The sequence below is a fragment of the Urocampus carinirostris genome, chromosome 5 (genome assembly GCF_059441175.1).
Source record: "Urocampus carinirostris isolate Australia breed hairy pipefish chromosome 5, RoL_Ucar_1.0, whole genome shotgun sequence".
NCBI classification, from domain to species: domain Eukaryota; kingdom Metazoa; phylum Chordata; class Actinopteri; order Syngnathiformes; family Syngnathidae; genus Urocampus; species Urocampus carinirostris.
Window position 1 is genome coordinate 20506187 of NC_142353.1, and position 27279 is coordinate 20533465.

The 27279-nt window shown below is 39.1% G+C and overlaps 1 protein-coding gene and 1 pseudogene across 1 annotated transcript in view; both read right to left on the reverse strand.

The window, feature by feature from the left end:
* The window catches only part of LOC148365707 (uncharacterized), a 104451-nt gene that overhangs the window by 73906 nt on the left and 3266 nt on the right, over positions 1–27279 (reverse strand). The gene's annotated exons all lie outside the window — the stretch shown is intronic.
* On the reverse strand, positions 815–26029 carry LOC148365708 (general transcription factor II-I repeat domain-containing protein 2 pseudogene; annotated as a pseudogene).

The window sequence follows — 27279 nt, forward strand, 5'->3', positions numbered from 1 at the left end:
GAGTGCCCATGTTTTGGAAAAGGTAGGTTGGGAGTCTGACAACCATTCAAAATCATGACCTTGCCAAAACTCAGCTGAGTGAGAATCACGTGATGGTATGTATGGCTTTTTGGCCAATATTTCCCCATCGGTCCTTGACTTTTCTACAAAATATTTTTTTCTTTCCTGGCGCCTGAGTTGTTAGCATGTCAGCCCCACGATGCAGAAGTCTAGGGTTCCATTATAGCTAGTTTGCATGTTTTGCCTGTGCCTGTGTGGGTTTCCTCTGGGCACTCCAGGTTCTTCCACATTTTAAAGACGCACACGGCAGGTTGATTGGTGTCTCCAAATTGTCCCTAGGTATTAACGCGCATGTGAATTGTTGAATGTCTCCATGTGCCCGGTGACTGACTGGCAACCAGTTCAGGGTGTGCCCTGCCCACTGCCCAACGATAGCTGCATCTTTCACCGCCTCAAGGGGTTTCCACTTGTTTTGCCGCAGTTGATGGCAGAGCTTGCATGCCTAACTTCTGCATTCCTTGAGACATACAGCGTGCACGCTGGCCTTGCCTTGGTGACCTTATATTCTTCTATGACAGAGGAGCATTGTAACCAGAGTATTGATGACCTACTATAAATATTGACTGAGCTGAAGCCTGAAGGAACACCCATTCCATTTGCGGATAGAGCTGCTAAAGATTTTCTTCATAGCCTTGACTCTGGTCATCCAAAAGTTGTAAAGCAGAAATGGACGCTGACGTCTTGGTATGATGCTATGCTGAATACAGAATAACTTGAACCTCCCCAGTAGAAAACTCCTGCCTACTCTCTTCAGCTACTCTTTAAGCTGGGCTGTGGTGTCCACCAAGTCCCCCATGTCCTTCAAAGTGCTGTCGTAGCTCTTCCCCAGGCATCGGATTTGCTCATCCTGAATGGTTGGAATCTCTGACCCCTGTATACTGAAGGTTTTGCTGGTCAGATTTCCCTCAAGGATGCACAGGCTTCTGGATTTACCAGGTTTGAACTGCATGCAAGCCCAGGTGACCATCTTCTCCAGTGCACTGAGGATCCATCATCTCCCAAGAATGGAGGTCGTCCATAAAGGCTGGGTGTCTTGTCCCATCTAAGCTGCTGGTCCTTTACACTGGTAAACTCCTGCTTTGAGCAGCAGGTTTATTGCTCTCACAAATAGGGAGACCGATATAGAGCAACCAGCCATTATCCCTTTTTCCAGCCTCTGCCGCTTGGTGGTAAAATCCTTTAACTAAACCTCATCTGTATGGAGCCCATATGAGACATCACCAGCTTGATGTCCTCATGTCAGGGTTTCTTTCTCCTGATGTTCTACTCTCCATCATCTCTTTTTGACGTCCCGCAGGTCTTGAAGCATTTCAGCAATGTGGCATTGCCTTTTGCTGGGGCCTGATGGCTGTCTCTCGGGCTTCTCTTTCTTGACTCCAAACCTGTCGTAGCATGCTTGATATGCTGTTTCCACCAGAATCTTTATCTTCTTTGTAGCATCCCCTTTCAAAGTTTTGTCAAGGATGGCGCTGACACAGATACAGCGGAGAAAATATGTGATATTGATTTTATTATCTTGAAGAAAAAGCCAAGAAAGTGAAGCGCTTTGGAATTCATCGAAATTTCAGCTAATTAAGCATTAAAGGCAATAATATTTCTTGAAGTTGTTTTGTTTTTGCAGGTCTTTTTTATGTGAATACATTCTGCTATCTCTGGTTCAAACTGCAGAATCCTTACATTCAAGACATTTGAAAGGAGTTTTGTTCTTTTAATTGATTTAGGTTGCTGATTGTAATTAGGGTGGGGTGTTGGATCCTGAAGTCAGACCTGTTGTGATCCACTGGTCTAGTAAACCTAATTGAACCTAATAAAAGCTTACAAATAAATTCCAAAGTGATCATATAAATAAAGCCGTGTTTTCTTATGGCTCAGTCAATACTTTTTCATTTTCAAGAGGCACAAATGACACATTTAATTTCGCTCAAAATCTCCATTACATCAATGTAAATGAAAGAGGTCGGTATTATTCAGGCACCATCACAAGCCTATTCTATTCTTTGAGTAAAAGTAAATTAACTTCAAAGAAAGAAAATAACAGTAACTTTCCATCACTCACTAAACTACAATAGAAAAGTACCAGGATGAGTATCATATAGTTAAAATAAATATACATTTCCTGGTGTATAATACAATAATGAGTCAAGATAATCTCAGGGGCAGAAGAAGACCGATTTGGGGCTGGATGTTGACCGCAGATTTTACTTTGACATGTCAAATAGAAAATGTATAATACAGTTAATAGATAAAAGAAAAAAGTATGTGGTTGGATTGTTAATGTATAAGGAATAGATATGTAAATGGTCTGCATTTATATAGCGCTTTTCAAGTCGATGAGAACCTCCCAAAACACTTTACAATGTGCTTCACTCTTACCCATTCACACAACACCTCCCTACATGAGAACTAAAAAATAAGGAGAAATGTTATTGTACTTAAAACTCACAAATTAGTCTAAGCTTCCACTCCCAACCCATCTACCCTAAATCCCTCCAAAACTCAACCCAAATTTTCTTTTTTTAAAACGTTTGGTCATTGAAGGATGCTCAAATTGCGTTAGTGAGGCCAATACATCAGGAAACTGTACAGTAAACCTGTGTCTGGCCACTACAGTGCCGCATCCAGGTACCAGGCCAATGATAGTTTAGTACCGGGCTGCACAAAAAGGAAAATAAGTTCCATTATTTTTTACCTATTGTTGTTGTACTGACACTGCAAAGTTTCAGACTGAACTTGAACGGGAGCTATAGAAAACTTTTGGCAGCGGAGTTGGAGGATTCATATATCCATCATTAAAGATCATCTCACTATAAGAAGTTTGGTTTTAATTTCAATATATTCAGATTTTGAAAGAATTATTCTTTATTTGAGGCAGGTACCAAATTTCCCACTAGAGGGCGCCAGCGAGTCAAATTAAAGTTTAGTTTGATCAGTCTTATAATCGGAAGACAAAACTTACAACATATATTTAATAAATGATAAGAATGGTGTACCAAACAGACTACACACACTATTTAAGCTAACACACACTACGGTTGATTTATACCTGGAATTGAAATTAAACAAAAAAAAACCATTGTATTAAGAGAAATGTGGGATGTTATAAACCAGGGGTCGGGAACCTTTTTGACTCAAAGAGCCATAAAAGCAAAAAATATTAATTTTATTTTGGGAAAGAGCCACACCGTATATTATGAGACAAATTTACTAAATTGCTTAACCCGCGCCCCAGACAAAAGCTTAGTCTTTAGCACATTTATTTTTGATGATTTGATAAAAATTATGAAAAGAGAATAATGCCAGAGCCCCTGTCCCAAATTCAACAAACAGACCACTTTAAACTTGTCTCTTTCTTGCAATTACTCAAGATCGGTTAAACTCCTTTTGACCCTTTTTTTCATACATATTGGTTTCAAAACCAGATGCAAGCATTTATTTTGTAAAAACGTCACAACATTCTGAGAATAGGGTGCCTTATGTGCTTACCTTTGGCGAGAGATGGGAGGGAATGCTTGTACTTTTTGCATAGCTCCACCCATCCCTCCCACTCACCCAATCAAATGACTAAGTTCTCTTCCGGTGTTTTGGCGTATTTACAGTTCTGTGGATTCATCATAAAGTATCTGAACACTGAACACAGATTATATAGTGAACTTTTAAATAAAGGATTCTTTAGCGTTGTACAGCCAAAACGAGTTTTTTTCCCCCTTTTTTTGTGTGACACCTTGACTGTAAATTGTAGTGAAAAACGTGCCCTATATATACTGTGAAGTGTTTCCTTCACATTTAGCTCTGGTTTGGCTTTACGTGTATCTGAATAGGATAGACAATCCCGATTTTGAACGAGAAGGAGAAATTTTGCATGCAATCAAATTGGTCTCTGAGCCACAGATACTCATAGAAAGAGCCATATATGGCTCGCGAGCCATAGGTTCCCGACCCCTGTTATAAACCAACCGTAATCATGTGTAAATGAAAAGAAATGGAATGTGTCTGGCACATAGAAAGACAGATGGGAAGGGTCAATGGCGTAATGACTCACAAGAAATTGAATATTACCCGAAAAGAACGGGATCTCTATTTTGCTATGATTGATTTAGGAAATTCATTCGAACTGGCAATTCTGCTAAAATAAACCCCCCCACGAACCAAAATAGCATAAATTTGAAATTGAAACGTTCTGATGTTCCGGTATGCTGAAATTCATATCTTGGCCAGGGTCACAGCATTGGGACCAATGAGGTCTATTGGACTTGGCAAGTGGGACCACATGCCAGTGGTCAACTGCATCGTCTGCAAAGCCCGAGACCTGGATCCTGTCCAGTTTTAAAGGGCCAGTGGCATGCTGTTAAAATTACGCCCAAGGCCAAGCCTATTACGGTGTGAACTGGTTTCTAGATTAGCGGTAGAGGTAACAAAAATTACCATGAGATTGTTTTTGAAGCCGATGGGAACGGGACTAACCTTTACATGTGGATGGCCTAAACATGACACATTTTGTAATCATGGAGCATCATTTAATCATTATTTTTACATAACCATGAATGTTTGCATTACAATCACAAACTTAATGGTTTCAGACTTTGTTGTGATCTGCTGAAAAATTATGGCCTCTGTGATGAGACCTGTGTGCGTTCAGGAACCGTCCTGCAGGGGACGCAGTCATTGCACCCATCCCAAAGGTCTGAATTTTTTGGCTGGGGTGGATGTTGAAACGAAGAGGGAATATAACAATTCAATGTTTTGTTCTTTTTGAAGCATGGGTTGTTAATCCAGGAAATAAATTTAAATTCATTCTGTATGTAGTTGTGAACGAAAAAGCAAAAGGGTAAAAGGAAAAATAAAAGGGGAAAACGTGGTCCTGACAAAACAAAGGCACACGACGTCTGATAATCCAATAAAGAACGAAAAGAAGAGAAGTCTTCGAAAAGAAAAACGGGAAAGGTCTTGGGTTTAAGATTGTGTCCTTCAGGTCTGCAGCAAAAACACAAAAGGCGCCCGAAAGAGAAAAGTTGTAGTGGTTACTGTGACGGGCTTATTTGCCCTACAACACCGAGACCACTTAACACCAACAAGCTTTCCACAGGGTTGTGTCATGAACTAGAACGGACTCTCAGATCCAATAGCGTTAGTTTCAAAAGTTCTTTTATTTGAAAGAGTTGTTGGAGCTGGCTTGGGAAGTCGCCGCTTGTCGATCGTCAGCCTCTTCGGGCGGAATGGCAGCTCCGTGACGGGTGGACGGACGGTACAGCAGAGCAGGTAAGTCGATGGGCCCCGGGAGAGTAGGTCGCGAAACTTGGAACGGAAACAGCTCAAAAACGGAAGGCAGGCATGAATCAGGCAAGAGGAGTCGTGGGTACCTTGTAGTCTGGAGAAACACTCAGGGATGTAAAGTGTATACCCGGACGTCGATCTCTGGACGCAGACCGCTTAAGTGGAGAACGTCAGCCATTTAGGAAGTGCGCTTCAGCGCGCCAAACGATTGCTCCGTGTGACTTCACTCAGGCAATCATGACAGGTTGGCTCATTTGGTGAGTTTGTATCTATTACGCGGATTGACGTGATGATTTGTGTTAAACGTTATAAGGTGACCAGAGTGTGTTGCTAGTGGCACGGCCACCGCAAAAAGTTTAGAGATCCCAGGTTGAATTTCAACTCCTGGCCTAAACAACCACATCATGCAATATAGCAAGGATATAATATAGTTGCATGTATGTAAACTCAAAGAGTATATCAAGTGAAGACTTTTGGAGATACTGTACAGCCATTCCTTTTAGGGAATGTACAAAGTAGAACCACTCCATTATAGGTTCAAAAGTCATTCAAGTGTTTGGATTCCAGAGGAAGCGTTCATCATGCCGTTCATGACAATATCTCTCCATCTGAATGCATGACACATCCTTAACGTGATCATACGAGGAGATATGCTTGCACAAACAATAAAAAAACTGAGGACTTATGGAATTGCCATAGATAGGATGACATGCTTAGGCAATGATTTGGAAATAAATGATTCACTAACATTTCCATAAGCACTCCTAATATGTGTGTGGATGGGAGCACAACTGGATACTCTGCCTCACTAGGAAAAATAAACACGGCCTTATTACTACAGGCATGCAAATTCTTTGATAAGCAAGCAATACGCCTTATATGTTATATAAGTCGCTATAATAAAATGGCACGTCTGGCTTAGGGAAAGATGTGACATTTAACTTGTACGGCATTAAGGCCAACCAACCCCCTCATTCCACATCTTTTTCTGTAATGTAGCCCCTGAACTTTGACCTCTCCATAGCATCTCTCTGTGTAGCTTTTTAAAGGCGCCCTTCTCCAAAAGGAAGACCATTTGGAATACATTTGGGTCAGATAAACATGTACACTCATGCACGTGTGCAGGATCAAAATGGTTAAACTGAGCGGAAGACAAGCATTTAAAAAGGCAACGGTTTGTTGCATTAGAAAATACTTACACTCCTTTAATGCTCCAATGGGATGAATGCAGAGAAAATGGCAAGTGGGAAACGTGTCGTAAAACGTAAAACAATATGTAATCCGATTGATTGTGGAACCGTGATGTGTCGTTCGGAAACAAACGGCACCACGAGCCAACTCTTTGAAGTGAAAGGCGGGAGCTAGCGCCCACCAATCAAGAACTGTGATTGGTCAATATGCGCTATTGTTGAGTATATAAAGGTTAAAAATGTTTTGTATTTTATTGTTTATTTGTGTATGTCTGTAAACATTTCAATTTATATTTCAGTGTTTCACTTCATTGTTGTTGCACATAAGAGTCGATGATTTTTAGTTTACATTTTGTTGTGTCGTGTGTTTTTCCGGGATTTCGCTTTGTGTCAAGAACCAGAAGAGGAAACAGTAAGCAGAACCCAATCGCGTAACATTACTCACAGTTTATTGGGGAGAAGAGGAATGAGCGCATACTCGATCCGGGGATCGTTGGTCGCGGAAGTAGATTGAACGGAACGAGGAAGTGGTCAGAATCATACCGGTGGGGGTGAGAACCAAACAGGAGCAAAACACAGGCAAAAACTGAGATTCACAGGGCTTGGCAAAACAAGAGCAAAAACACAGGCAAAACGGGGATTCACAGGGATAGGCAAAACAAGAGCAAAAACACAGGCAAAACGGGGATTCATGGGGCTTGAGGTAGTACAACAGAGTTTAGCAGGAGTTTCGCAGACGCTCCGACCCCAGGCGACTAACAAGACAGTGTTTAAGTAGTCAGGGACCAATCTGTCAACCTGTTTCAGCTGGTATCCATGGGCGGGGCCAATTGGGCGCCGTGGCGACCTTGACAGAACCTGGCGCCACACGGCGGGGACCAATTGGGCGCCATGGCAAACGTGACACGTTGTACTACTTTAAAGTTGCTTAGTGTAAAAAAGTTTAAACCTATATTTTTTGTTGAAAATATCTCTATTATTTGTAATTGCAACATCCATTGCAGCCTGGTCATCCTGAAAGGGGGATTACCACATGTGCGGTCCCTTCTCAAGGTTTCTTCATTTTACTCATGTTGAGGTTTTTGAGTTTTTCCTTGCCCTCATGTTGGTTTCAGCTCAGGGGATGGTGTAATAATAGTCTGAAATAATAATCTGTGCAATAACCTGTGCAGCCCTTTGAGACTCCTTGTGATTAAGGGCTTTACAAATAAATAAGACTTGACTTGACTTTAAATTAGCTAAAAGTTCACTGAAATAGTATTATAATATAGTAGAATAGTATATCTATTTTAGATTATTCATTCATTTTGTGTAAAATATTACACTATTATTGGCAATATACCAATTAAAAGGACCCTCCAAAACCTGTATTTTTTATCTTTTTCTCTTCTTCAGGGTGAATACACTTTTATCATGGCCAAATTCGAGCACTTTCTAAGGACCTTCAAAGACAATTTTCCAATTTCTTCAGTACCATTAAAAGAAAAAAAATCCGGTGTGAAAAAAATATTTTACAGAGCCACTGTGGCTAATGTATCTGCAATTTACATATGTGATTTTAGATAATTTGTGTGCATTTATCAAGACATATTTTTTAGATATTTAATATTTGTTTTTGAGACAATGTTTGAGATAAAACAATCTCCATATCGGTGTTCGGTAAAAATGACATATGACTAATATGTAGCTTACATTTTCAGTGGCAGGGGGTGATGATGCTTTGTATAGCTGGCATTCGTGCAAACTAATGCCAGCTGTCATGAATCACGAGGAAAAGGAGAAATGCAATGTCGAAGCGAAGCCACCAGAGAGCAGTGTCAGCATCATTTTAAAGCAGACTTGTTGAGAAACATGGCAACCATTTTAAGCAATTACAAGCATGACAAGCATTTTTTTCTGGTTCTCTCAAAATAATAGAAATTCATATCACAATTGTGGAATATATGTAGTTATACCCATCCTTTTGTACTCATCTGAGAGGGCTGCCATATTGCCTCTTAATCCTGACTGACTATCACAGTCACTTGAGATGAGCTAACAATGATTCTCGGCTATGTAAACATAACATAACCAAATCTTTCAAACTTGGCACTACCATATTTACTGGACTATATGTGGCACCAAAAAAATACAATTTGAAAAAACCCTCTAAAGTGCATCTTGTACTCAGGTGCGCCCTGTCAACTGTCCGGTTCTTTTTCCACAATATATAAATATATACATATATATATATATATATATATATACATATATATATATACCACAGCCATATCCCCCTAGTGGGAGGTGGCTAGAGTCATTTCTGACTCTTTTTGGGAGATTGATTCAGAGGAGGGGATTCCCAGCCCTCTCGCTCAACCCAACTGAGGTGTTGGGAGTCATTAGGTGACCAAACCCCCCCAATTCCAACCCCTAATGCTGAACGCCAAGCAGGAAGGCAACGGGTACCAATGTTTAAGTCTTAGGTATGACTCGGCCGTTGAACCACAACCTCCCAGGCTCGGGGCGGGCGCCATACCCCCAGGGCCACCGAGCTTTTCCTACAATACGAGCTCTTAACCCTTGGATGCATCTGGTCTCCAGTATCTACTCCTCTTTAGGTCTGGTTTTAGAACAGGATCACTTCCTATATTTTTCTTGTTGTGGTGCATTGTGCAAAGGAATGCAAAAGTCTCTCCGTTTTTCTCACATAGCTGATCATGGTCATGCTGCCATTGAACCCAAGTTATGTACTGTGGACCTCCCTGCACCTGTTAGCCTTCATGACTGTAGGGATGTCTGCCTTATTCTGTCGCAAAGTTACTACAATAGTCAGACCCTTCTCCAGGAGATGCTCTGCAAAAGGCACGCTGGTGAAGTCCACAACCAATAAATAATGTATTGTATATTGACAAATACAATAATGTTAACTACCTTACTAAAATAGGTAATATAACATTAGCGCACTTTAGAGCGAGCTAAGGGGCCGGTCACACAGCCGTTTGCGGCTGAACCACGGCTAAAATTTTGCGTTTTTTTTTTGCCCGTGGTTGCCCGCGATGGAAAATGCGCAAAATTGGCCAACCCGCTGTTCATCGGTGGTATGCCCGCCGGCGACTGTTCAGCTTCCTCATCGCGTCATTTCCGCGTCATTTTCTCGTGTGGACCACGGGTATAAAAACTCCCGAGCCGGTGTTGTGCCCAAATCCGACTCCTACGCGATGGCGATCTCAAAGCGTCCAATAGCGTCCGCCTCACAGGCAGAAATTTGAATGAATGAATGAATGAAAATTTTATTTCGAACATAAAAATAAAAACAGGACAAAAACAATGAGTCAACAACGAAATAATGTCCCACAAAATGTTCGAAAAGGGGTAGTCAGAAGCAGATGCTTATTTTTCCTACCCCTTTATCTTCCCTATTAAATACATTTTATAGATAGCTCCCTCTTGTGTACAATACAACAAAATCTCATGGATATACTTATTACATAGGTCAGATATCAATAATTATAAGTTACAATAATCACATATTTTATACACTAATCTTCGCAATACCCATCCCTCAACGTCATAATGCGCATAATGTCACTGCGGCACCAGTGATAATATAAATAAAAATAAACACAATATTTATAACAGTTCTGATGTGATAATAGCACAATAACAACAAGTTAGCCATGGTTTGAAGTGCAGTATTTCCAGTCTCCCTCATATCCCATTTTCTTCATCTCTGTATTTCGCCAGTAATGCTTTTTTGTATTTAAATTTGAACACATGGATATTTGGACATTGTTTGATTTCATTTTGCAAATTATTCCAAAGTCTGACTCCACACACAGACACACACATACTTCTCCTGGTGGTTCTCACCTTTGGGATTTTGAATTCACCACAGCCCCTCAAGTTAAAATTTCCCTCCTTCCGAGTGAATAATCTTTGTATGTTTTCTGGCACTATGTTTTTGTTGACTTTAAATAACAGTTGTGAAGTGAAAAATTTTATTAAATCATCCAGTTTCAATAAATTGGACTGCATGAATAAAATATTGGTATGATCCCGATATCCTACCCTGTGTATGGTTCTTATTGCACGTTTTTGAAGGATAAAAAGGGGCTGTAGTGAACTTTTGTAATTATTTCCCCAGACTTCTGCACCATATGTTAAATATGGCAGAACGAGAGAACAATATAATAAATACAATGCATTATAATGTAAAAGAACTTTGGTTTTATTAATTATTGAAATGCTTTTAGATACCTTTGTTTGTATGTGTCTGATGTGTGTTTTCCAACTTAGTTTATTGTCTATTATGACCCCTAAAAACTTAATTTCTGATACAATGTCTATTGTGACACCATCCATTTTTACTTCTAAATTTTGATTTGCCTTACGATTACCAAAGAATATTACTTTGGTTTTATTTAAATTTAAAGATAATTTATTTATATCCATCCATACTTTTAGGTTAATTAGTTCACGATTAATACAGGTTACCAAATCCATATAGTTATCATTTGAATAGAAAATGTTAGTGTCATCTGCAAATACTACTATTTTCAATAGTTTTGAAACATTAAAAATATCGTTAATATATAAATTGAATAGCTTTGGTCCCAGGATAGAACCCTGTGGTACTCCACAACAGATGTCCAAATATTCAGATGAAAACTCTCCCATTTTTACATATTGCTTCCTCCCCGTCAAATAACTTTGAATCCATTTCAAAGCCACTCCCCTGATGCCATATCTTTCCAGTTTTTTTAATAGTATATTATGATTAATGGTATCAAATGCTTTTTTTAAGTCAATAAATACCCCGACTGCGTATCTCTTCTTTTCTATACTGTGGGTGATTTCTTCTACTGCATCAATAATTGCCATTGTTGCTGATCTGTTTGCTCTAAAACCATATTGACTTTCATTAATCAATTTATGTTTATCTACAAATTGTTCCAGTCTATTATTGTAAAGTCTCTCTAATATTTTAGAGAACTGAGGAAGCAGAGATACCGGTCTATAGTTTGTAAAAATGTGCTTGTTCCCATTTTTGTATATTGGTATAACTTTTGCTATTTTCATTTGATTTGGAAATGTGCCTGTTAGAAATGATAGATTACAGATGTAGGTCAATGGTTTCACAATGCTGTTTATAATTTGCTTAATTAGTACCATATCGATGTCAAAACAATCCATAGACGTTTTGTTTTTACAGTTGTTAACCACGTCTAAGATTTCTGATTCCGTAACCCCAGATAAAAACATGGTCTTGGAGTTCATTTTTATTAGTGACTCAAATTGTTTACCATTGCACTCTGGGATATTTGCAGCGAGCTCTGGTCCAACATTTACAAAATAACTATTGAAATTCTCCACAACTTGATTTAAATTATAATTTTCACTGTTCTTATCAATAAAATAGTTTGGATATGCATTGCTTACATTCTTTCCTTTTATTATACTATTTAATATATCCCAAATACCTTTGATATTACTTTTGTTATGATGTAATAAATTGGTATAGTATAATTTCTTGCTTGCTCTTAATATTCCTGTCAATTTGTTTTTATACGTTTTATAACGGGTTTCGGCTTCCTTAGTTCTTAGTTTAATAAATTTTCTATATAAGTAGTTTTTTTTCTTACAAGCATTATGTAAACCCTTAGTTATCCATGGATGATTTACAGATTTATTCTTAATATTAATTTGTCTCATTGGGCAATTTTTGTTGTACTTGTTGGTGAATATTTCCAAAAATATGTCAAACGCACCATCCACATCATCTGTACCATATATAGCATTCCAGTTTTGTTTAACTAAGTCATCATACAGTGATATAATAGTCGCTTCAGTTCTAACTCGTTTGTAAACATAATCCTTAATTGATTCTTGTCTAGTAACCTTTTCATCATATACTGTAAATACTGGTAGGTGATCAGAAATATCACAAACCAGTAACCCGCTGACATTTGTAAATTCCATATTATTTGTAAATATATTGTCAATGAGTGTTGCACTGTGTGAAGTGAGTCTACTAGGCCTTAATATAGTTGGGTACAAACTCATACTGTACATCATATTAATATAGTCATCAATGTTTTTATGGTTGTTTGGATTCATTAGATCGATGTTGAAATCTCCACAAATGAATAGTGTTTTGGCGCTTATTGTTGAATATGTTTTTTCAGCCCAGTTTGTGAAGGTTTCCAGATTTGAGCCCGGTGTTCTATACACACAACTGACTATGATATTTTTCCTTTTTTCATTTATAATTTCTATTGTAATACATTCAAGTAAATCGTCAATGACAAATGACATGTTTTGTAATATTTTCGATTTTAATCTTTTGTGCACATATATAGCTACTCCACCTCCTATTTTGTTAGTTCTATTTACATAGTTCAGATTATAATTATTTAATTCAAAATTTACACCCCTTCCCTCACTGAACCACGTTTCAGAAACTGCAATAACACTAAACGGGTTCTCAAATTGTTGTAAGTACTCAGTGATGTCATCAAAATTTGTGTACATACTTCTACTGTTAAAGTGTATTATTGAGAATTTGTCTTCAGATTTAACAAAGGTATTGTATTCATTTCCAGTATAATATTTGCAATTGTCTGAGCTAGCTGATATGAATTTGTGGTCAGGATCGAAGTCATCTAATCTTGAATTATTGGAGTCAGTGTGATTAACAATGCTCAGTTCCGGTAAATCATGGCCTAATATTTTATGATGGATTTTTTTTTTTTTTTACTAGTTTTTTTTTTTAATCAAATCATCTCTTTTATAACAGGACAGGTTCATTCATGAAAATATAGCTCTCTTTTTCCTTAAAAGGGGGAGTTTTTTTGTTTATTTCAACTAATCCAAAAGAAACATAATTGCTTTGTTGTAAGGTTTACCCCCAGTGTAGCATAGCACGTCAAAGTGTGGTACTGATACTCCAACTGATACACACCCTTTAGTGGTAAACGAAAGACCGTCATCATCTGCACGTAATGTAGCATATGATCCAGTCCGTCACTTATTTTGGGCTGGGTTGATTAACAGGTACATTTTAGTTATATTTAACTTTTTTTTTTTTTTAACTTTTTATTTCTCACACCAATTTTGACAGGGGTTTGATTCCTCCATCATACATCAACACAAAATATATACACTTAACACACTCATAAATAACAGAAGAAACAACAAAGAAAAAAAATACTATTAATAGAAAGGAAGAACAAATGTTCATACAATACATCCATACAAAAAGAAATATATATATATATATACATATATATAAAATAATAAATCAAAATATACACCCAAAAAAAAAAAAAAAACAACGCACATAATAAATAGGGGGAGGTGTTTAGACATCAAGTAAAATTTGTGTGATAGGCTTCCATCTTTTCTCAAATTGGTCAAGTTTCAGTTGAAGTCTTGCAGTGATTTTTTCCATAATGTACATTTGCTTTAATTTGTCTCTCCATTGTTTTATGTCAGGAGGTTGTGGTTTCAGCCAGGACACTGTGATCATTTTCTTTGCTACCAGAAGCATTACCCTTAGTATATATTTCTGTTGACCAGATAGTAATTCTTCTGGCAAAATTCCTATTACGTAAGCCTTTGGGTCCAACCGCAACTCCCAGCCCGTGATTAATTTTATTTCTCTCTGGATACTTCTCCAAAAATTTAATATTACAGGGCAATTCCAGAAAATATGCGTAAAGTCACCGACCCCCCCACAGTTACGCCAGCATAGATTTGAGGTATTTTTATATTTTGAAGTGATAGAGGGTGTATAGAAGAATCGCATTTTTACTTTCCATTCAAACTCCCTCCATGTCGGGCTGTTGGTTATTTTGTGTCCCTCTTTCAATGTTTTTTCCCATTCGTTGTCTTTTATCGCTACATTAGTTTCTTGTTCCCATTTTTCCTTAACTGCCATGTCCTCATTACTGAGATCCATTCTCAGGGCTTTATATAGTTTTGATATAACCCCCTTTATTGATTGTCCTTTTGTATACGATATTAATAATTCCTCTACCTTAGTTGGCTCCTTACATATTTTCCCCCATTCCTCGTGTTTCTGGAGGTAATGCCTTAGTTGCAAATATTTGTAAAAATCATTTCTGGGTAGGTCAAACTCTTGTTGGAGTTGTTCGAATGATTTCATTGCCTGTGCTTCCAATACTTGGGTAATCAACATCAGTCCTTTTTGGGCCCATTTTTGAAACCCTACCTCCATACCCCCAGGTTTAAAGTCTGGATTTTTCGCTATTTTGGTAGCCCTATTCACAGATCTTGATATTTTTAATTTTTTTTGTATTGTTGACCAAGTTTTAATAGTTCCCTTAATCCATTCATTCTGGATTTTTAATTTCTTCCACCTCGTGACTGATATGTATGGTAACGATTCCACCAGCATATTTGGACAAGATCGTTGCTCCATGTCCACCCATATCGCATCTTTGTCTGTAGTAATCCACAAGATGAGTGCTTTAATTTGAGCTGCCCAGTAGTAATATTTAATATTGGGTAGGTCTAGGCCCCCCTTTTCTTTAGGAGCTAACAGGGTTTTGTATTTTATTCTAGGTTTCTTGTTTTGCCAAAGGAATTTTGCTATTAACTTATTTAACATTTTAAATGTGGATGCCGGGATCAGAATTGGAAGGGATTGAAACAGAAATAATAGTCTTGGTAATATGTTCATTCTGATTGTTTCTATCCTGCCGATAAGACTTAAGGGCAAAATTTCCCATTTTTCCAAATCTTTCCTTATTTCTTTTATCAACATTCCATAATTTGCATCAAACAGCTGTGTGGAATGTGGTGTAATGGTCACCCCCAAATATTTAAACCCTTTATTTGTCCATTTAAAATCAAACCTTTCAATCACATCTGTTGGACATTTTCCTGATATCATCATTGCTATTGATTTGCTCTCATTATTTGAATACCCAGCTACTTCTCCATATATTTTAAGGCTCTCCAACAGTGGTGGTATTGATACCGAAGGTTCCTTCAGCATTACCAACAGGTCGTCTGCAAACAATGATATTTTATGTTCTGTTCCTCCTTCATCCAATATCCCCCTTATTTGCTCATTTTGTCTAATTGATTCTGCGAGTGGTTCTATGCTTATTGCAAACAAGAGTGGACTTAAGCAATCCCCTTGCCGGACTCCTCTTTTGATTTCAAAGAAATCTGAACAGTGACCATTTACTCTAAGACGAGATTTCGGATTTTTATAGATAATTTTCACCCATTCAACAAATATTGGAGGGAAGCCAAAAGCTATAAGTGATTGATGTAAGAAGCTCCATTTCACCCTATCGAAAGCTTTTTGTGCATCCAAGCTCAGTAACATCGAGGGTTGGGTCTTAGATTTTGTGCTCGTAATTATGTTTAGTATCCTCCTAATATTGTTTGCACCCTGCCTTCCCGGAATAAACCCTGTTTGATCATTTCTAATTAATTTCGCTATAAATTTCTGCATTCTTTTTGCCAGTATGCTTGTAAGAATTTTTAGATCATTACAAAGTAAACTAACTGGTCTATAGCTTTCACACAATATTGGGTCTTTTCCTTCTTTGTGCAGGACTGTTATGATGGCTTCCGACCATGATTTGGGGGGATCTCCTTTTGTTAGAGCATAGTTAAATACTTTCTGCAGTACTGGTGTTAATTCTTCCTTAAAGCTTTTGTAGAACACCCCCGGGAATCCATCCGTTCCTGGTGATTTATTTATTTTTAAGTTATTTATTGTATCTTGTATTTCCTGTTTTGTAATTGGGCGAATAATTTCTAATGTATCCCCCCCTGTTAGTGTTGGTAAATGTAGTTTTCCTAAAAAGTTTTGTGCCGTGTAGTTATCTAAGTCATTTTCTGAGTCTTTGTATAATTCTTTATAATAATCTGCAAATGCTTCTGCTATACCATTGGGTTTTACTAAACATTGTTTAGAGATAGGATGTTTTATTTGTGATATAATTCTATCTGTTTGGGCCTTTTTAAGTTGGAAGGCTAGCAGTCGACTGGCTCTATTGCCCATTTCATAGTATCTCTGGTTCACAAAGCGCAGAGCCCCTTCTGCTTTATTTGTCAAAAGTTCATCTAATTTGCTTCTGGTTGTTTTTAATACCTGTAATCTGGATTCATTTGGTGTTTTTTTATGTTCTTCTTCTAGTTCCTTAATCTTATCCTCCAATTCCTTCTGATTCTTTAAGCGTATTCGTTTCAGCCGGGACGATATTTCTATTAATTTCCCCCTTATTACAGCTTTCCCTCCTTCCCATAATATTGTTGGAGAAACCTCATTGTTGTCATTGATTTGGAAATATTCTTTTACACACCGTTTTATTTCCTGTACTACGTTTTTATCTGAGAGGAGAGATACATTCATCCTCCAATACCTAAAATGGGGTTCATTGTCTAAACTTAATTTCAAAGTAATTGGAGAATGGTCACTTATAGTAATATTCTCTATACCACACTCTACTACTGTATGCATATGTTGTCTTGAAATGTAAAAGTAATCAATTCTCGAGTAGCTGCCATGCGGGTTTGAATAGAAAGTATAGTCTTTAGTTTGGGGATTCTTCTCTCTCCATGGATCTATCAATCCCAATTCTTTAGTTATGTTATTTAACATCCTCGACGTCTTTGTATTTGTTCCATGTACTGAAGGATACTTGTCCACTTTGCAATTCTGTACAGTGTTAAAGTCACCTCCTATAAGTAACATTCCCTTCGCACAGTTGGTTATTACTTTAGCTAATACTTGAAAAAAAGTCCCCTTTTCCTCAACTGGTGCATAAACATTCATTATTGATATTTCCCAACCGGCCATTGACCCTATAATCATTATATATCGCCCCAGATTGTCCTTCACTTCTTTTTCGACTTTAAACGCCACCCCTTTTCCAAGTAAAATTGCTACTCCCCTCCTTTTACCATAGGATGCGTAGAACAATAAACAATAAACAATAAACTGGACCATTTAACAACTGGAAGAGGCATCGAACCGCGAGATGACGAACTGCTGCGCTAAAATTCTGACGAAGACATGGTTAATCTTATCTATCCCGGCTGACGTTCAAAGAAACTGTGCGGGTCAGATGTATCGACATTTCGTTCTGTATACACGTGTACACGAATGACAATAAAGTAAATCTGAATCTGAATCTGAATCTGAATCTGAACACCTGGTTCACCCATTCTCTTTTTAGCTTCTTATGTTCAATCTCGGTCAAATGTGTCTCTTGTAATAAGGCTATTGAGCTCTGCAATGTCTTGAGTTGATTCAATATCTTTTTTCTCTTGATGGGGTGGTTTAGCCCATGTACATTATATGAAACAATATTTAGATTGCTCATGCTTTGTATTGAGTCTCACTGATTTTTGAAGCATACAGAAACACTACATTAATTACTAACACCTCCATTGACAAAACAAACCAAATTACTAACAAACATATTGACAAGCACACATAATTTCCCACCAAAAAGAAAAAAAACACACCCAAAAAACAAAAACCCACGTCTTCCAAGAGTCCAATTGGAGAGTTGTGGCTACCCTCCTGGAAATATGCACTCAGTGCGTGAACAACTTTTGTACCGTCGTCCATAGTTATAACTAACTAAATATTTTAAAGTAGCTCTATGCCAATATATATACATACATTGTTTTAATTTAAAGATAACAATTTTACTTGGTATTTTACTTACTTCTAACTTATTGAATTTATAATAGAAAGGGCATATATGGTCCTTACTCTTTCTCCCCAAATCCGAATATGGCTTCGTTTTGCTCCATAGGAGCTTGTAAGTCACCTTCTATGATGGGGGTGTTCCCTTGTCTTCCTCTCGATTCCGGTCACTGTGGTCCAAATGTTCTTTGACAACATCTTTTGCAGTGTCTCCGTGTTGTCCTCTTCCACTTCGATCCCCATTTCTTTTAGCAATGTTGCTGCCTCCATCAGTGTAGAGAATGTTCTTATTCCTGAGTCCAAAAACATCTTCAGCTGGGCGGGATATGGTGATTGTGCCTTTACGTTCTTTTCCTTTAACTTTTTGATAACGTCCCTTACTTGTTTCCTCTTTTTTTGGATTTCTGTGGTGTAATCTTGGTTGAAGTAAACGGTCTTGCCTTCGTACGTTGTCTTCTGCTTCCATGCTTCTTTCATTACGGATTCTTTCACTATGTAGTCGGTGAAACGTACGATAATTGCCCGTGGCAGTGCTTTACCTTGAAACTTCCCCAGTGAGCGGTGTGCCCTCTCAATGCGCACATCCATATGTTCGGTTGTCGGAATGTTCGATTTAATAAAGTTTGTTATGAAGCCGATTGTGTCTTTTCTCTCGGCACCCTCGGGAATCCCATGTATCCTAATGTTGTTCCGTCGTGATCTCGACTCCAAGTCCTCACACTTTGTTGCTAGTTTGGTGGTTTGTTGGAGCAAGGAGACTGTTAATTGCTCTAGTTTTGACGTTCGCTCTTCCGTGTTAGCATGTAGCTCCTCCATGCTTTCCACCCTCCGCTCCAGCAACACAGTGCGCTCCAGAAGTTCTTCGATGCTCTTTTCCAGTCTTGTCATCACAATCTTGCTCTCCTTTGCTGCTTCAGTGTGTTCTTGCCGTAATTTACGGATTTCGTGGAGGATGGCCGAGTCACGTCCCTCGTCGACCGATGCCATTCCTTCTGCTCCCTCGATCTTTTTCTCCTTAGCGCCCTTTTCCTCGACAAGTTTCCCCTTCTTGACCATGTTTTGTTGAATAATTTGTCTTTAATATGAGTCACAATTTATACATTTTCTGTCTTTCTCCAAGTAAGTATTACATTACTCTTTAGTGATTTTTGTCAGAGCTACTTTCCTTGCTGCCGTCTACCTCATTGCGCCACCGGAAGATGGATTTTTTTATTGTGATCTGTAATAAGGGTGTCCATATTGTCAGTCCAGGATGCCATTGTTACACTTCAGGCAAATCTGTCCAGCTCCTGCATTTCTCGAACCCATAATATTTTTGCTTGTTCCGGAGTGCCGTTTAACTTTATGTATACTCTGCAGTTTGAAGTCCATGTTCCTTGTATTTTGTTCGTTTTCCTCAAAAATCGAGCCTGTCTTGCAATGTCAGAGTTTTTTTTGCTTAAGTGTTCATTTAAATAAACATTAGTCCCTTTTAGTTTTTTTCCTTGCTTAAGGATTTCATGTTTCCGTTTGCTGTTAACAAACCTTACGATGGTCGCCTTGGGTCGGTTGTCACCTCTTGTTAATGGGTGGCATGCTTCTATGTCCTCAGCATTGATGGATATGCCTTTTTTACTCATAAAAGCAATGACCTGTTGCTCAGCTGAATCCTCATCAGCATCTGTAGCAATATTTGTATTTGCCACAGCCTTGGCATAGGTCCGAGGTTTGATGTCCAAACCGGTGATAATGATGTCATTTATCCTGGTATACTGTTCCAGATCTGCTACGCGTCCTTCTAGTGCAATAATCCTCTTTTCTTTCTCCATGTTTTCGTTTTTTAGGTCTTTGATTTCTGCCATTAAACTCAAAATTGTGTCTTGTTGTCTGGTGACGAGATCCATTTTATCCATTAAAAAGCCGAGTGACTTTTTAATTTCCTCGAGTTCTTTATCTCTGCTCGGCATCTTGAAAATTTCACGTTCCTCTTACGGCACCGTCCGCTGGTCGCATCACCCAATCGCCCTCTGAGTCTCAAGTTGTTATTTTCGCCGGACTTATTTTCCCCGACTGTTGGTCGCTATACAAGTACCGCCGCCATGTTTGCCAGCGTCAACAATGGCCGATCTTTAACGTTGTGGCGACACGCTTTTGGCGTTATGGCGACTCGCTCTTGACGAAGCACACTCAAACGAGCGAAGAGACGATTCGACGCCGCAGAGTCAACCAAAAGCCGAACGGTCGACGAGCAGGAAAGAAAGCGGCTGCGGGGAGTGAAGGCGAGTCACGTCCGAGCCGAAGCTAGCTTGACTGCCGCTTCCCCGCACGGAGCCGACGTCCCTTGGATGCATCTGGTCTCCAGTATCTACTCCTCTTTAGGTCTGGTTTTAGCCGCAAACGGCTGTGTGACCGGCCCCTAAGTAGGCCTTACTTTGCCCCTGATATGTGCGTTAGTGTTAGCTAACCAGACTGTTAGCAAACAAAAAAGTAGGCTAATTGAATAACACATTATACTATGAATGAAAATAATTTATAAAGTAATTTAGTTCTTAAAAATAGATACTTCTTATATAAATGTTTTTGTGTAAAAATTACCTCCAGGTGTCACGACCAGAACAGAAGTAGGACCCAGATTCTGAACGTTACTCACAAGTTTTATTGAAATATAGAGGAAAGGCAGCGCCAGCGATTCGGTGCTAGCTGGACGCGGGAAGCAAGCGTCTCACAGGATCGGAACATGTTCCGAATGCGGAAGTGGATCTTCCGGAGCAAAATATGTAGCGTATTTAGATGGAAAAACAGGTCATTAGCTGGGACGGGAGATCAGAATGGGGTCGGGGTCAAAAACGGGTCGTAGCAGGAGACAAACGGGGAAATCAGGAACGGACGAGTGGAAAACGGCTGACAAAGCGGGACCGAGGCGAGTCAGAGTCAAAAATGCTTGCCTTCTGGAAACAGAGGTTCGCTGACGGACTGACAACAGGTGAGTGAAAGGACTGAGCTTAAGTTGGACGGGGAACCAATCAGGTAACCAGCAGCAGCTGGCGCCAAACGAGCGGGCACAAGTGAGTGTAATGAGTCATCATGACACCAGGGTGCTGAAACTAATGAAATCTGAGTTGACTGTTACTGTTGCTAAGTTGCAAAAGTTCATTGAATATTCCATGGGAAATGCTTGGGGACTTTTTTGACCCCAGCTATAGAAGAGTGGGGTAGTGATACAAAATCTACAATTTTTTAAAATCCGTGGAAAAAAATCATCAAAATACTTATGGCATAATGTCATAAACATGTTTTATGAAGAAAACCTGGAATATGTCAATATAACAAGGATTATATCAGTTTCATATCATGTGCTTCATAGTCCAGAGTGCACTATGTATGACAAAAAAATTTTCAAGAGTATTTATGAAGGTGTGCCTTGTAGCCCAGAAAATACATTAACTACACGTGATAATGAGGGCTATAGAATTATAAGGAGAAATCCCCTCTTTTAGACATTTCTGTCAAACGGAATTATTTTGAAATTTGCCACGTGTTTTGTTGCTTTTCCGCCGTGGTGTGCAGTCAGGGGAGGGAGGTGAAACTATCACGTATATATAAATTTATAAAAATATATACAAAAATAGGGCAGCGCGGTGGAACAGTGGTCAGCGTGTGCCTTTGCGGCACAGTTCTGAGGTCATGAGATCGAAGGTCCTGTGCGGGGTTTGCATGTTCTCCCCGTGCTTGTGTGGGTTTCCTCCGGGCACTCCGGTTTCCTCCCACATTCCAAAAACATGCATTTCAGGTAAATTGGCCAGTCCAAATTGTGAGGTGTGAATAAGCGAGCGAATTGTCTGTCTCTGTGTGTCCTGCGACTAGCAACCACTTGAGAATCAAGTCAAGTCACATTTATTTATACAACCCTTAATCACAAAAATGTCTCAAAGGACTGCACAGGATTACAATGACACAATTACCTGATCTTAAACCAACATGCGGGCAAGGAACAACTCAAAACCTCAGCGTGAGGAAAAAGAGAAACCTTGAGAAGGGACCTCATAAGTGGTAATCCCCCTTCAGGATGACCAGGGTGAATTACATTTAGCATTACAATACACAAACATAATAAACACTAGGTAACATGTTGAAAATTTGTCCGGAAAGTGCATGACAGCAACGACGCCCCCAGCCTGCAAACTAGAATGCCGCCTGCCCACTGCCCGAAGATAGCTGAGATGGGCTCCATCACCCCCACGACCCTAATGAGGATAAGCGGTGAAGATAATGGATAGATGGATAGATGGATATACAAATATATAAAAATTCAAAACATACTAAATGTTTATATTTATCAGGTGTTAAACCTCTTTTTGAATTAACTCCCTAATTTTGGCATTTTCTTTTTCAAAATTGCTGAACGTTAACATTGTATGATGAATATTATTAATAACATTATTACTGTGATGACTGTCTGCAGATTCAAAATAAGGCACGCAATTCTTTTGTCTAAGGTTGGAGGGCGATATTGAGACCATCGATCACATATTCTGATTTGGCTCACACCTCAGGCTCAAATAATAGAATTAATGATTCCATTAGCAAGTTAACAAAGCCATGCCAACCAGGAATTTATTTTTTATTGCATAGTCTTTTTTCTCTTAACAGAGGATTACCTTTCAAATGATTCTTTTATTCCAAAGGAACAGCGCATAGACTTCACTTATAAATTAAGGTAAGACAATAGAACTTTTTTTTCTATTATTATTTATAACTTTTTTATTCTGCCAATTGAATGCTGAATAAGATATAGATTCGTTTATTTGCAAATTTTACTTTGCCTCACCAGACAAACCTCATCAGACGTCATTGCGTCTCTGTTTATAGTACAGATGTTCTTCTTCAAAATAGCTGTTCTTCAAATTAGAGATAACCAAAGGTTCCATTTTCAAGCCACTTTTCCTTTTTACTCAGTGGTGAGTGAAAGGTGAAATATTTCCATAAACACTTAAGCAGCTGCTTAGTAGTGAGTCAGCTTCCGCAATCAGATAATTGAGTGGGTGACGACATCAAGCTGAGTCAAAATAATAATAATAATTCACACCATCAGTCCCCAGAGAACTTTAAACCTGAAGTCAGTTACGTAATCAGAGCCTTTATACAAGTGCCATTATTATGCTCTTTAAACCTTTACACCTGTCCCTAGAGGTAAGCAGGTTGATCAAAATATCGATATTATTGATACTAAGCAAGTACTTGGATCGAATCTATACTATTGTTCTTGGATGAGGACTTTTTTCCGTCCCAAATTCCCTTAACGCGCCATTTCTCCATGTAGATCAGGGGTGTCAAACTCATTTCGCATCGTGGGCCACATATGGCCTAGGGAGATGTCAAGTGGGCCGGATCATTAAAATTATACCATACTCTGCTATAAATAACAAAAATATCATGTCTTTCCTTTGTTTTGGTGCAAAGAAGCACAAGAACATTAGGAAAATATTGAAATTTAATGAACTATCCTTTTACAAAACATTTCATAAAACACCTCATATTTCCTTAGACAAATGTGCAATTTACTTTTATCATTCACAAATATTCATTGCAACTGATCCAACTAAAGGCACAAAACTTTAATTGGTACTGAAAAATATAGTAATGCACTTTAATATTAAATGAGACTTTTAAAGAAAGGAATTTTTAAACCACTTACACTTACACATACGCATATAAAATCAAAATTTAATCCCTGCGTACACCTTACAAACTAGGGAGAGTGATTTTAAATGTGTAATGAAGAAAGTGTTCGCCTGTCCTGTAAATCTGTAAACTTCATACATGAAACATACATACACATACAATATATACTGAAAATTTATGAAGTTGTATGAACAGTAGAATTCCATCACACAACTTTTGTTTTGAAGCTGCTGACTAACATTAAAGTGCACATTTTTTAAATCACCACAGTAAGGATTCATCTTCACAGAGCTGTATTCTTTCAATGCAAACAGTATCTAAGGCAGCATTCTAAAGGTGTTAGTCTCTTCTGGACTTGTATTTGTTCCTGAAACTTGGCATCTTTTGGCCTGTACAAGTGCATCAACACCAGGTGTCATGTCATGACTAGCTGTCACTTTCAGAATGTCATTTAAGTGCCAGTTTGTGAGCCTTGAACGCATTTTTGTTTTATTGATATTCATCACTGAGAAAATTTGTTCACAAAGGTAGGTTGTCCCAAACATGCACAAATTTTAGCAGCCAGGGCTGTTAATTTTGGGTACCCTGGTAGTAGATACTGATCAAATCTGTCCAGACCTACAGAGGCAAATTTGCCCTTCAAATCTGCATCACACTGCAAATCAATTATTTCTAGCTGAATATCGACTGGCAGATCAGAAGCTTTAACTGTGAAAGGTGAGCGAAAAACAGAAAATTCTGTCTCAAGTTCACCAAATACCTGAAAACGTTTCTCAAACTCCCGCAGTAGTCCTGCAATTTTGTCTTTGTACCGTTTCATGTCCGGATCAGGTCTGGTCACACACACATCCCTCAGACAGGGGAAATGAGCAGGGTTGCCATTTGCCAGATGCATCTCCCACAAAGTCAGCTTCAACTTAAATGCATGTATGTTGTCAGAAAACTGTATGACAACTTTTTTGCGGCCTTGCAACATTTTGTTCAGATTGTTCAAGTGTTCAGTAATATCAACCAAGAATGCAAGGTCCCGTAGCCATTCCTGAGATTGTAATTCCAACACCGGTTTTCCTTTTTTCTCCATGAACTGTCCGATTTCCTCTCGTAGATCAAAGAAATGCCTCAGCACAGCGCCTCGGCTTAACCATCTCACTTCAGTGTGGTATGGCAGGCTGTGGGTAATGTTGCTGTCGCTGAGAAGTTTGTCAAACTGACGATGGTTCAGACCTCTGGACCGGATGAAATTTACAGTGCGAACAACCACCTCCATGACGTGGTCCATTTTCAGCGACTTGCAACACAATGCCTCCTGGTGCAAAATACAGTGAAATGTCCAGAAACGATCTCCTCCATTAAGGGCTTGTACTTTGTCTTTGAACTTTGTCGCGACACCTGCTTTCTTTCCGACCATGGATGGCGCGCCGTCTGTAGCCAGGCTGACAGCGCGGGACCAGTCCACTCCAACTCTGTCCAATGCAGCAACGACAGAGCTGAAAATGTCCTCGGCTGTTGTGGTGTCCATCATTGGCACCAATTCAAGAAACTCTTCAGTAACAGTCAATGTCTCATCAACTCCTCGAATAAATATGGCCAGTTGGGCCACGTCTGTGATGTCAGTGCTCTCGTCAATTGCCACGGAAAATGCAATAAATGACTTGACTCTCTGTTTCAATTGACTGTCTAAATCTGCCGATAGTTCCGAAATCCTCTCTGCTATAGTATTCCTCGTCAGGCTAATATTGGCAAAAGCTTGTCGCTTCTCGGGACATACAAGTTCAGCCGCCTTCATCATGCATCGTTTAACAAAGTCACCGTCGGAATACGGCTTCGATGCTAATGCTATTTCGCTAGCAATTAGGTAGCTGGCTTTTACCGCTGCTTCACTGACTTCTCAGCTCTGGATGAAAGTTGACTGCTGTTTCCCCAGACCCGCCAGCAATTCGTTAATCTTATCTCTTCTCAGTTGTCCTTGCAAGCCGTCATGTTTTTCGCTGTGATGAGTCTCGTAGTGGCGTCGAATATTATATTCCTTCAATACCGAAACTTGTTGCAAACACACCAAGCACAAAGGTTTTCCGTGCATCTCTGTAAATAAATAGAACGTGGTCCATTTTTCTTTGAAAACTCTACACTCCTTATCTACTTTTCTCCGTTTGGATAACGACATTTTGGCTAATGAGGGTGTAGCGGAGAGGTAGAGACCAAGGTATTAACAACGTCGTAACAAGCAGCAGATGGCGCATTGATACCATCTGCTGTTTTCAGTCTGTCTCAGTGATGCGGCTTGTCTTCTATTCAGACGGAAAGAGTGCGCCCCTTAGCGGATAATCCATGAATTGCAGCGAATTAAAAATAGTAATTCCATGTCTTTTATGCATTTTTTCCACTTTCAAATTATCCTGCGGGCCTGATCGAACCTCCTTGGGGGCCGGTTCCGGCCCGCGGGCCGTATGTTTGACACCTCTGATGTAGATAGTGCGGCTCTCCCTTACCCGGCCTCTTCGGCCCCTCTCTACATTTATCCCCAAGTCATGACTGACAGACACACTTTTAGCACCTCTCCTGGCATGCTGCTGCATCCTACCCACCAGACAGAAGAGAGGGCCAATTCCATGTGCCCACCCCTACCACAAGCTAAAAAATGACAGAGGAAAACAGTGTTGTGTGTGTGTGTGTGTGTTTTTTTTTTTTTTTTACAAAAGCAAAGAACAATGCCAGGTGTAATTTGTGTGTTAAAGTGAACTTGCAACAACACAAATTTACATAAACACTTTTAGAAAGAAAATGGCGTCGATTATCAAACATGTTTAATGATTTTGGGTTTCAGTCGCCAAATTCCTCAAGTGTAGGGGGAACAAAGAAAAACGGCAAGCTGCCCTTTTCCACAAACGCATGCGCTCTAAATACAAAACACCACCATGACGTATGAAAACAATCATGATGCCCTTCTAGAGGAGAAATTAGTCCGTTTTTGCCAACATTATTTATTTAATACATAACGAGGGCAAAACGAGACGTTTGACCATACCTTATTCAATATTTCCTAGGTACTCATGATATTTCAATTTTTTTCATCCACAAATCAAGTCCTCAAAAATACATCTAAATTGAACAGCAGTGGAAGTAATCTGTCAAAACGAGTCACTCCTCTTTCCGTATCATCGGAGTCATTGTCAAGTCACACGGTTCAATCCCTGAGGAACGGTGACAAGCGAAAGGTCCGTACTGCAGAAACCACCAATGACAACAATGCAAAAAGACAGCTTGACAAATCCATGTTACAATCTGGCACTTAATCCACAGAATGGTTGCCCCGGCAGTGTCATCTAGAAACATAGAGCTCTCATTTTATGCGAAATAGCCCTCCTTAGAGTTTTCTTTCAGCGCAGTGGTAAATATTTGCTCGTCTTCATAAAT